Source organism: Lethenteron reissneri, chromosome 68 (assembly GCF_015708825.2).
Source record: "Lethenteron reissneri isolate LAM-NWPU_2019-01 chromosome 68, ASM1570882v1, whole genome shotgun sequence".
Classification (NCBI taxonomy): domain Eukaryota; kingdom Metazoa; phylum Chordata; class Hyperoartia; order Petromyzontiformes; family Petromyzontidae; genus Lethenteron; species Lethenteron reissneri.
In genome coordinates this window covers 5,736,774-5,748,701 of record NC_083846.1, presented here as the reverse complement: position 1 = coordinate 5,748,701, position 11,928 = coordinate 5,736,774, and the positions used below count along the sequence as shown (strand labels likewise).

The 11,928-nt window shown below is 48.6% G+C and overlaps 1 non-coding gene across 1 annotated transcript; it reads right to left on the bottom strand.

Moving 5' to 3' along the window:
- Positions 1-9,104: 9,104 nt before the first annotated feature.
- On the bottom strand, positions 9,105-9,186 carry TRNAS-GCU (transfer RNA serine (anticodon GCU)). Its single transcript has one exon. It is a non-coding gene; the product is annotated as a tRNA-Ser (tRNA).
- Positions 9,187-11,928: the final 2,742 nt, after the last annotated feature.

Here is an 11,928-nt window from a genome sequence, read left to right as displayed (position 1 = left end):
GTGAGTGGAGTTTGTATGATCTCCCCTTGTTCTACGGAGTGAGTGAGTGGAATTTGTATGATCACCCCCTGTTCTACAGAATGAGTGAAGTTTGTGTGATCTCCCACTGTTCTACGGAGTGAATGAGTAGAGTTTGTGTGATCTCCCCCTGTTCTACAGAGAGAGCGAGTGGACTTTGTATGATCTTCCCCTGTTCTACGGAGTGAGTGAGTGGAGTTTGTATGATCTCCCCCTGTTCTACAGAGTGAGTGGAGTTTGTATGATCTCCCCCTGTTCTCTATCGCCTTGTCTTACCAGTGTTAGTATACCAAAAGACCGATACCCAAAAGCCTGACAGCACAAAGACAATCCAAGCATAAAAAAAACATCAATTGTCTCTGCTGTTGGCCAATCTGTTTCATAGACAATGCCTGTACATTATTATTAATACCACGGCACGTCTGTTGACATTTGTTGTTTTTTGCCGCAAGCAAGATGCTCGCGCTCAACGCAGACTCGTTGATTCCCCGCGAGAGAGAGAATGGGTGCTGTGAATATTCGTTGTTTGAACATCTCTAAAGCACCACCCCCACCCCGCATTATTATGTCTGGAAAGGGGAAATCCGGATTTTTATATTGTTAACATTTTATCATCTTCATATCGGCTAAAAAAAAAGAGAGTGCCACAGACTTGCCGGCAATCGCTGCGCGTGTGTAGTGTTGTAAGGACGGACTCCTACACTTCTTTATGTCACACACTGTTTATTATCTTAATACGAAGTCCCTATCACACTAAGGGGGGTATATGGTCCCCTCACCCGTTACCCTCAGAAGGTACAAGCCTCCGAAACCTTGCAGGCTGTCTAATCTCCCTGCAATCCCAGCGTCCTCTGGCTGGACCTAGGAGATCTCTCCCCGACCACTGGTTACTCTGAGCCCTAGCCCTGACAAGGGCTGGAGGGCTTGGTCCAGGGTCCTAGATGTCTTCGGCCAACTTGGGTCTTCGTGTAGCAGAACTAACCAAGAGCTCTCAGCGCTCTGGCTTTTATACCTGTTCGTGGCCGGGGTGTCCAATCCCCGGCCACCTTGTGGGACCCTCCGATTGGTCCTTCCCAATCTGGCGTTTGGATCCTACCTCACCCCATTTGACCCTGACCGTTTGATCGAGCGGGAAAACCTTGTTTACGATCTGCTCTCTCACAGTTTGCGAACAGCGAGTAGTTAACACCACTACACGTGCATCACGCACGGTGTACTTCTTTCACACCGTACGCATCAGTGCCTCCGACGCGGCCATCGTGGACCTCCTGATAGCCGGAGGGACGGCAGAGACAGCGCGTACCAACAGTGGCCGCCATACGACGTAGTCACGGCGCCTGTGCCAGGCTAGGTGCGCTTTGAGGCCACGTGCAAGTGTCGAATGCAGCCTCGGCAGGTGCCATGGGCTGGCTGACTGAGTTGAACGGTAGATGCACCACCACCACCCAGCTGCACCCACTTACGGTGCCGATTTTTGCGGCGTTTTATCCGCCCGAGGCGCTGCGCTCGTTGTTGTGAGCGTCGCTCCTCTGACCCTCAGATGTTTGCTGGAGGGGCGACTGCATCCAACCCGACCCGTAGCAGCAGCGTCCTGCACGAGCCTCCTCCTCCACACAGACAACTATAAAGATCTTCTTGGTTCTTTCGGTAAAGTCACGTAGAAGGGAAATAATGAAACAATAATAATAAAACATAATAAAATAATAAAATAATTCTCACGACGTTTCGGCCACAACGCAAGCAGCCGTCCTCAGGTGAAGAACAGGTCTGTCGGAAAAAACAGCGTCTGAATGACCTGGTCTTCACCTGTGGACGGCTGCTTGCGTTGTGGCCGAAACGTCGTGAGAATTATTTTATTATGTTTTATTATTATTATTTCATTATTTCCATTCTACGTGACTTTACCGAAAGACCCAAGAAGATGAATCCCTGCAGTCACGAAAGCTTGAAATCGAAATTTAACTATAAAGATGCCCCATATAGCCTGTAACGGGCTGTTGGGGCAAGTGCTGTTAGCGAGCACCTATGAAGGCCGGCACGGTACACGAGGGGGTGGGTGGCCAGGACCAATCCAGACCGCCTTTGTCTCCCCAGTGGCGATGTTTATACACCGCACCAGGTACTCATTTGAGGCTGAGTCGACCTAGGGGAGGCCCAGGACCGGTTCAGATCATCGTCACCGGTGTTGTTGGCCGTGAGCGGGAATCGAACTCAGATCGCCGGGTTCGTAGCGCAGCGTAGCGCTAACCGCTACACCACCGCTCCCCACACACACAGACACACACACAGACACACAAACACACACAGACACACACAGACACACACACAGACACACACACAGACACACACACACAGGCACACACAGAGACAGACACACAGACACACACACAGACACACACACACACACTGACACACACACTGACACACACACACACAGACACACACAGACATACACACACAGATACACACACACAGAGACACACACAGACACACACACACAAACACACACACAGACACACACACAGACACACACACAGACAGACACACGGAGCCTCAGGGATGTCAACCCTGGGTGTCAGCCGTGCAGGTTCAGTGTCTCTGACCCGGCCATTACGAAGCACTCAGCCACCCTGAACATTATATTTCTATTCCTGGCGGTGCCGCCTTAGCCTTAATTCCACCTTCACCTTCCTACCTTCGGTTCTCATCTCGGTGGTGGTGGGGGGGTGGAGGGGTGGTTGGTGGGGGGGAGGTGGGGGGGTCATGTTAATCAACCCACGGGGGCCTCCTCGCCATTGAAAACTGACTCCGAGATGATTGAGATCGGGGTCAGTGGAGCAGAGCGATGGCACCGCGGGGATCTTCACGCTAGCACCACCACCGTCACCACCACCACCACCACCGTGACCACCACCGTTACCACCACCACCACCACCATTTCACCACCACCTCCACCACCGTCACCACCACCACCACCGTCACCACCGTCACCACAACCACCACCATCACCACCACCACCGTCACCACCGTCACCACCACCACCACCACCGTCACCACCACCACCACCACGGTCACCACCACCACCACCACGGTCACCACCACCATCATCACCACCACCACCACCGTCACCACCACCACCGTCACCACCACCACCACCGTCACCACCACCACCACGGTCACCACCACCACCGTCACCACCGTCACCACAACCACCACCGTCACCACAACCACCACCGTTATCGGTGCTCGCTATCAGCACTTGCCCCTACAGTCTGTGTGTATGTCAGTGTGTGTGAGTGAGTGTGTATGTCAGTGTGTGTGTGTCAGTGTGTGTGTGTCAGTGTGTGCGTGTCAGTGTGTGTGTGTGTCAGTGTGTATGTGTCAGTGCGTGTGTTTCAATGTGTGTGTGTCAGTGTGTCAGTGTGTGTGTCAGTGTCAGTGTGTGTCAGTGTGTCAATGTCTGTGTGTGTGTGTGTCTGTGTGTGTGTGTGTCAGTGTCAGTGTGTGTCAGTGTGTGTGTCATTGTCTGTGTGTGTGTGTCTCTGTGTGTGTATGTCAGTGTGTGTGTCAATGTCTGTGTGTGTCTGTGTGTGTGTGTCTGTGTGTGTGTGTCAGCCAGGCACCTTCCCGCACTGCGGCTGGGTGTCCCCAGCGTCGCACATTCACAGCCGCCACTCACGGGTTGCGCGACGAGTAGATCATCGATCATCATCGATTATCATCGATTATAATCGATCATCATTGATCTGAAATGATCGTCATCGATCATCATTGTTTATATTCTACCATCAAATAACATCGATTATCACGAATTTTCATCGATTATAATATATCATTGATCATCATCGATTACCATCGATAATCATCCAGCACCGGATTTTCAAGAAAATTACACCTTATTGCCACTAGATCGTCATGATTTGAAGTAGTTTATTTATTGAATATTCTTACATGACGTTATGTTTGTGGGTGCTCTGCCCGTACACGTTGTTTTGTGTGTCTTGTGTTGCAGAAGATGAAGAACCAGATGTAGACGCCACTGGTCCTTCACGTTCTGCAGATGTAGATGCCACTGGTTCTTCACGTTCTGCAGATGTAGATGCCACTGGTTCTTCACGTTCTGCAGATGTAGATGCCACTGGTTCTTCACGTTCTGCAGATGTAGATGCCACTGGTTCTTCACGTTCTGCAGATGTAGATGCCACTGGTTCTTCACGTTCTGCAGATGTAGATGCCACTGGTTCTTCACGTTCTGCAGATGTAGATGCCACTGGTTCTTCACGTTCTGCAGATGTAGATGCCACTGGTTCTGCACGTTCTGTAGATGTAGATGCCACTGGTTCTTCACGTTCTGCAGATGTAGATGCCACTGGTTCTTCACGTTCTACAGATGTAGATGCTACTGGTTCTTCACGTTCTGCAGATGTAGATGCCACTGGTTCTTCACGTTCTGTAGATGTAGATGCCACTGGTTCTTCACGTTCTGCAGATGTAGATGCCATTGGTTCTGCACGTTCTGTAGATGTAGATGCCACCGGTTCTTCACGTTCTGTAGATGTAGATGCCATTGGTTCTTCACGTTCTGCAGATGTAGATGCCACTGGTTCTTCACGTTCTGCAGATGTAGATGCCACTGGTTCTTCACGTTCTGTAGATGTAGATGCCACTGGTTCTTCACGTTCTGCAGATGTAGATGCCACTGGTTCTTCACGTTCTGTAGATGTAGGTGCCACTGGTTCTTCACTTTATGCAGATGTAGATGCCACTGGTTCTTCAAGTTCTATAGATGTAGATGCCACTGGTTCTTCACGTTCTGCAGATGTAGATGCCACCACCGCCATCTATTGTGCGGTGGTTGAACTTACATCTCTCGGTCCGAACGCGCAACTGGACATACGGACAGGTTTGTTCGTATCTCTGAAAGTTTGTGAGTCGAGTGTGATGCGTCTTCGAATTGGAGTGGTACCTACGGTAGGGTAAATACGGTAACGAGTCAAACACAGGACACACCAAACAACGTGTATGGGCAAAGCACCCACAAACAAAACGTCATGCAAGAATAGTTTATAATGTACCACGTAGAACATTTGACACTGAAATCAACAGCCCTTGCCCGAACATCCTGTGCGGCAATGGGGGGGTGGGGGTTAAATTTCGATTTAAAGTTTTCGTGACTGCAGGGATTCATCTTCTTGGTTCTTTCGGTAAAGTCACGTAGAAGGGAAATAATAAAATAATAAAAATAAAACATAATAAAATTTCGATTTAAAGCTTTCGTGACTGCAGGGATTCATCTTCTTGGTTCTTTCGGTAAAGTCACGTAGAAGGAAAATAATAAAATAATAAAAATAAAACATAATAAAATTTCGATTTAAAGCTTTCGTGACTGCAGGGATTCATCTTCTTGGTTCTTTCGGTAAAGTCACGTAGAAGGGAAATAATAAAATAATAAAAATGAAACATAATAAAATTTCGATTTAAAGCTTTCGTGACTGCAGGGATTCATCTTCTTGGTTCTTTCGGTAAAGTCACATAGAAGGGAAATAATAAAATAATACAAATACAACATAATAAAATACAATTCAGACGCTGTCTTTCCGACAGACCTGTTCTTCACCTGAGGACGGCTGCTTGCGTTGTGGCCAAAACGTCGTGAGAATTGTATTTTATACTGGTAGGAACGAAGTGGACCAGACCACCAATAGATTATATCGTCCGTCCGTCCGTCCGTCCGTCCGCGTTTGTCCGTCCGTCCGTCCATCCGTCCGCGTTTGTCCGTCCGTCCGTCCGTCCGTCCGCGTTTGTCCGTCCGTCCGTGTATCAACATCGCCCCCTACTGCAAACACTTGGCATGACCCTGTCCGACAAGATGGCTGCCCGCTCCCCCTGCGATATGTGAATTAAACAAGATGGCCGTCGCTTCCGGCGCCTCGCGGCGAAACTTTAAACTTCGCTTCAAAATTACTTTCCTGAAACGCAGCACGCTTTTTTAACACAGAGACAAGAAACATTTATTAACACAGAGACGAGATACATTTAATCGCCTTATTTGTGCACGAAAAGCACGGCGCGAGGCCTAGTGCGGCAGGCTTCGCGAGGCCTAGTGCAGAAGGTGGTGGTGAGGGCTGGTGGTGGGGGCTGGTGGTGGGGGCTGGTGGTGGGGGGTGGTGGTGGGGGGTGGTGGTGAGGGCTGGTGGTGGGGGGTGGTGGTGGGGGCTGGTGGTGGGGGCTGGTGGTGGGGGGTGGTGGTGGGGGGTGGTGGTGAGGGCTGGTGGTGGGGGGTGGTGGTGGGGGCTGGTGGTGGGGGCTGGTGGTGGGGGGTGGTGGTGGGGGGTGGTGGTGGGGGCTGGTGGTGGGGGGTGGTGGTGGGGGGTGGAGGTGGGGGCTGGTGGTGGGGGGTGGTGGTGGGGGCTGGTGGTGGGGGGTGGTGGTGGGGGGTGGTGGTGGGGGGTGGTGGTGGGGGGTGGAGGTGGGGGGTGGTGGTGGGGGGTGGTGGTGGGGGGTGGTGGTGGGGGGTGGTGGTGGGGGCTGGTGGTGGGGGGTGGAGGTGGGGGGTGGTGGTGGGGGGTGGTGGTGGGGGGTGGTGGTGGGGGCTGGTGGTGGGGGGTGGAGGTGGGGGGTGGTGGTGGGGGCTGGTGGTGAGGGGTCTTTAAATCTCACAGCGTTTCTTGTCAAAACAAACACTTTTAATTAACGTTACACTAGAATACAGTAATTTTGTCTTTAACTCCTCTATACCCGGTCGATATCCCTGTACCGGTACTAAGTATTATTCCTACCAGCCCACCCCGCAGGGTCCTGTTTATGTTTTATTTTTATTATTTTATTATTTCCCTTCTACGTGACTTTACCGAAAGAACCAAGAAGGGCAGGGGGGGGGGGGTTATTTTGTATTTGTAATGCTAAACTGCTTAGCTTACTTCCACATGTTGTTGTTTGACTTGCATCCCACTGGGATTTTTGCACACAGCGTTGGTGTACGGTGCTTTTTCTGCAATATTTTGCTGTCTTTTCTTGGATTTTCTGTTTGCGCATAGTCACTTTAAGATGTTTTCTTGTTCATGTTTTTGTTTTTTGCGGTTGCACCCGATTCAAGAGCCGAATGGGCTCACAGGGCTATACCAAATAAATGAAAACTGAAACTGAAATGAAATGTACCTACCATGTTCTGGAGCATCTTGATGTCATTTTAAAACGGCTCATTTAAAAAATTAAATCGCTTGCAATGTTGATGTTTGTGTCTCTGTTGTTGTTATTGTTGCTGCTGATGTGTTCCCACAACGCAACGCCACTGGATATGACGCGCAAAACAGGAACCTGGCCAACCTTCTGGACGGTTTCCATCAATCGCCATCGTCTCCGTCGTCCGTGTAACAGCTGGGAAATCCACTCAAGACTCCGCGCGTCTTTGTTGCGATCCCAACACGTTTCGCTTGCTGGTACGTGCACCTCGCATGCTCCAGCACATCACACAACGGGGGTCTTGATCATTCGCTCGTGCGTTTTTTATGATTATTATTATACAACGCTTTCATTTAACTCGCTCTATACTTTTCGATTGAAAGCTTTCGTGACTGCAGGGATTCATCTTCTTGGTTCTTTCGGTAAAGTCACGTAGAAGGGAAGTAATAAAATAATACAAATAAAACATAATAAAATAATTCTCACGACGTTTCGGCCACAACGCAAGCAGCCGTCCTCAGGTGGAGAACAGGTCCGTCAAGTAGACAGAGTCTGAATGGCACGCTCCAGGCTTGGAGCGACTATTTATGCTGGGATGGAGAGGCAAAGAGCGTCTTGACAAAATAATTTGCATATCAAGAGGAATTTAGCATATTTATGGGAAATGCTCTTTGGTTTTTATCGGTGAAGTCCACGTAGGAATAAAATAAAATAAATCACGACGTTTCGGGCACAACACGAGCATTAGTCATCATGTGGGAAAGCATGGTCTGCTGCTGAGGCAGACTGTTTTTAAAAGAACCAAAGAGTACGGATTCTTGCAGTCAGGAAAGCTTCAAATCAGGATTAACTCTGTCTATTGTTGCTGTTGTTGTATCCTAAAATCTTGTAACTCAATTTTAACCCACTTCCCAATGTGGTATCGACTGCAAACTTGGCATACTTATGTCACACCGATGACAACACCATATTATATCAGAAAAACATATATTTTTAAACATTATTGTTTACATGTTATGTTTCGGCTTGGGTCTAATTGTCCACGTTCAACTGACATTGGCTGCAATTGGCCACGGCCCCTTACGTTATGGCAAGTTTTGGGGCCTCTGCCTGGAGTCGTGGAGTTCTGCCATTACTCGTACATTTCATAAAAACGTGTTTTAAAAAAAAGTGTTTTTTAAACATTACTTGTTTGTGTGTCCGCCAGTTGGACGCCTCTGTTAAGTTCGTCGTGCCGTGTCCATCAATGATTCGGCTGGACCTGAATCGTTCTCAGCAGTGTTGATGTTTGTGTTGTCGCTGCTGTTGCTGTTGTTGTTGTGCTCACAATGCAACGCCGCGGATCTTCCGTGTGAACAAAGAGCCGGGATCCTTGCCAGTCGTGTAGCAACTGAAACCAACTCGACAACTTAAAACTCTGTGAGTCTCCATGAGTTTCTGTCAAGGCCGTAGAAATGGAGTCAATATTGGGGGGCACCAAATCTTCCAGGGGGTGTGGGGGTCCCCCCCCCCCCAAACCAAGAAAAATAATCTAAATTTCATAACGAATTTCCTTCCATTTCCTGCCTAAAATATAAAATAAATTCACCCGTAAAAACAAAGTTTGTCACTATAAATCCTTTATATGCGTGGCGGCTAGAGTCCTCTCGTCCTCTGGCTTGAGATGGCTGCCACCTATGGGTCAGATGATTGCCTGCCACCATTAAGCAATTACATATTTTAAAAAAATTCCTAAAAAGTGTAAAATTTTGGAAAAAAAAATTCACGAAAATAAATTGTCACGCACAAGGAGCCTGTGTGCAAAATGTCAGCTCGATTTGATCACGGGAAGTGGGTTAAAAAAACGACCGAAAGATGTGCACGGTCGTAAGCAAGTTAACTTAATATAAAGGATTTAAAAATCGCAACGAAGGTGGGATTCGAACCCACGCGTGCAGAGCACAATGGATTAGCAGTCCATCGCCTTAACCACTCGGCCACCTCGTCTCTCGCACTCACACACGCAAGCACATACAACCAGAACCAGCATGAAGAATTGCACGCACATCTATATATATAAAATCGTTCATGTCTGTCTGTCTGTGTGTGTGTGTGTGGACTTTGGCCCATACGCACTTTCATTGGATGGCGGTTGCCCCTGGCAACGGCTAGCCACGCCTTCGCCGCTTTCATTGGACCTGGCAACGGCTAGCCACGCCTTCGCCAAGGGCTGCAGTTTCATTGGACGGCGGTTGCCCCTGCCAACGGCTAGCCACGCCTTCGCCACTTTCATAAGCTCCGTATTTAATTAAATAATAGCCATTACACAGTATTGTTGGAGCGCTAGGGGGGGGGGAAGGAACGCCACCCGTACCCTGCCTCTTCCAAGCCGACAATTTTAGGCGAGGCCGCAGGCTTTGCACGCTACTAGGCCTCGACACCCACCACGCCACTCTGAGGTAAATTCATCAAAGTTTTTCCTACTCTTCACTACACCCCCACCACAATGTGTGCTATTAATATTACTTTTAAACCCAACGCGCCAACAATCGATTACTTTAATGTTCACTGTACAAATACTCATTAAGCTGGGTGAGCGTACTGCCAGTCTATCATGTACACTGTAGCCTGCTTATTAAGCTCGGTGAGCGTACTGCCACTCTATCATGTACACTCTAGCCTGCTTATGAAGCTGAGTGCGTGTACTGGCAGTCTATAATGTGGACTCTTGCCTGGTTATTATAATCGATTCTTTATATGTTCTTTGTACAAACAGTCATTAAGCTGCTTGAGCGACCCCAGTTCGATTCCAACTCACGCCCACCACCGCTGACGATTATTTGAAACGGACCTGGCCCTCCCCTAGGTCCACTCAGCCTCAAAAGCGTAACTGCTGTCGTGTGTGAACATCGTCACTGGGGAGACAAAGGCGGCGGGGCATCGTGGATCCAAGTCCCGGGCGAAGCCGGGTCATGTGTATGTGTGTTTGTGTTTATGTGTATGTCTGTGTGTCTCTATGTATGTGTGTATGTATGTGTATGTATGTGTTTGTGCGTATGTGTGTGTGTATGTATGTGGGTTTTTTTTTATGTCTTTATGTGTATGTCTGCGTGTCTCTATGTATGTGTGTATGTACGTGTGTGCATGTGTTTGTGTGTATGTATGTGTGTGTCTATGTATGTGTGTGTCTATGTATGTGTGTGTATGTGTGTGTATGTATGTGTGTTATGTGTCTGTCTGTGTCTGCATGTATGTGTGTGTGTATTGTGTATGTGTTTGTGTGCATGTATGTGTGTGTTTGTGTGTATGTGTATGTCTGTGTGTATGTGTTTGTGTGTATGTGTGTGTATGTATGTGTGTGTATGTGTTTGTATGTGTTTGTGTGTTTACGCTCGCATTACACAAATGTGTTGCTGGTCTAAGGCGTTCCTCGCACAGCATTGCCGCTTTATTATTTCAGTCGTTTACTGCCTTACGCACCCTGAAAGTCGTGTGTGTCTGCAGCAAGCGCGTGTATGTGTACCTATGGACGCGCGCGCGTGTGTTGTGTAGGGGGAACGGTAGTGTAGTGCTTAGCGTGCTGTCTGTGTCTGTGTGTGTCTGTCTGTGTCTGTCTGTGTGTGTCTGCGTGTGTCTGTGTGTGTGTCTGTGTGTGTGCGTGTGTGGTGTGTGGGGAGCGGTAGTGTAGTGCTTAGCGTGCTGTCTGTGTGTCTGTGTGTGTGTGTGTCTGTCTGTGTCTGTCTGTGTGTGTCTGCGTGTGTCTGTGTGTGTGTCTGTGCGTGTGTGGTGTGTGAGGAGCGGTGGGTGTAGTGCTTAACGCTACGCTGCGCTACCAACCCGGCGAACCCAGTTCCATTCCCGCTCACGGCCACCACCGGTGACGATTATTTGAACCTCCCCTAGGTCCACTCAGCCTCAAACGAGTAACTGGTGTGGCGTATTAACATCGCCACTTGGGAGACAAAGGCGGCTGGGCGTGGTAGATCCAAGTCCCGGGCGAAGCCGGGTCATGTGTATGTGTTTATGTGTATGTCTGTGTGTCTGTATGCATGTGTGTATGTATGTGTGTGTATGTGTTTGTGTGTATGTCTGTGTGTGTATGTATGTCGGTTTTGCCGCCGTGGTGGATCCAAGTCCCGGGCGAAGCCGGGTCATGTGTATGTGTTTATGTGTATGTCTGTGTGTCTGTATGCATGTGTGTATGTATGTGTGTGTATGTGTTTGTGTGTATGTCTGTGTGTGTATGTATGTCGGTTTTGCCGCCGTGGTGGATCCAAGTCCCGGGCGAAGCCGGGTCATGTGTATGTGTGTATGTGTTTATGTGTATGTCTGTGTGTCTGTATGCATGTGTGTATGTATGTGTGTGCATGTGTTTGTGTGTATGTATGTGTGTGTGTATGTATGTGGGTTTTTTTGTATGTGTTTATGTGTATGTCTGCGTGCCTGTATGTATGTGTGTATGTACGTCTGTGGATGTGTTTGTGTGTATGTATGTGTGTGTCTATGTATGTGTGTGTATGTGTTTCTGTGTTTGTATGTGTGTGTATGTATGTGTGTTATGTGTCTGTCTGTGTGTCTGCATGTATGTGTGTGTGTATTGTGTATATGTTTGTGTGTGTTTGTGTGTTTACGCTCGCATTACACAAATGTATAATGCGGGTCTAAGGCGTTCCTTACACAGCATTGCCGCTTTATTATTTCAGTCGTTTACTGCCGTATGCACCCTGAAAGTCGTGTGTGTCTGCAGCA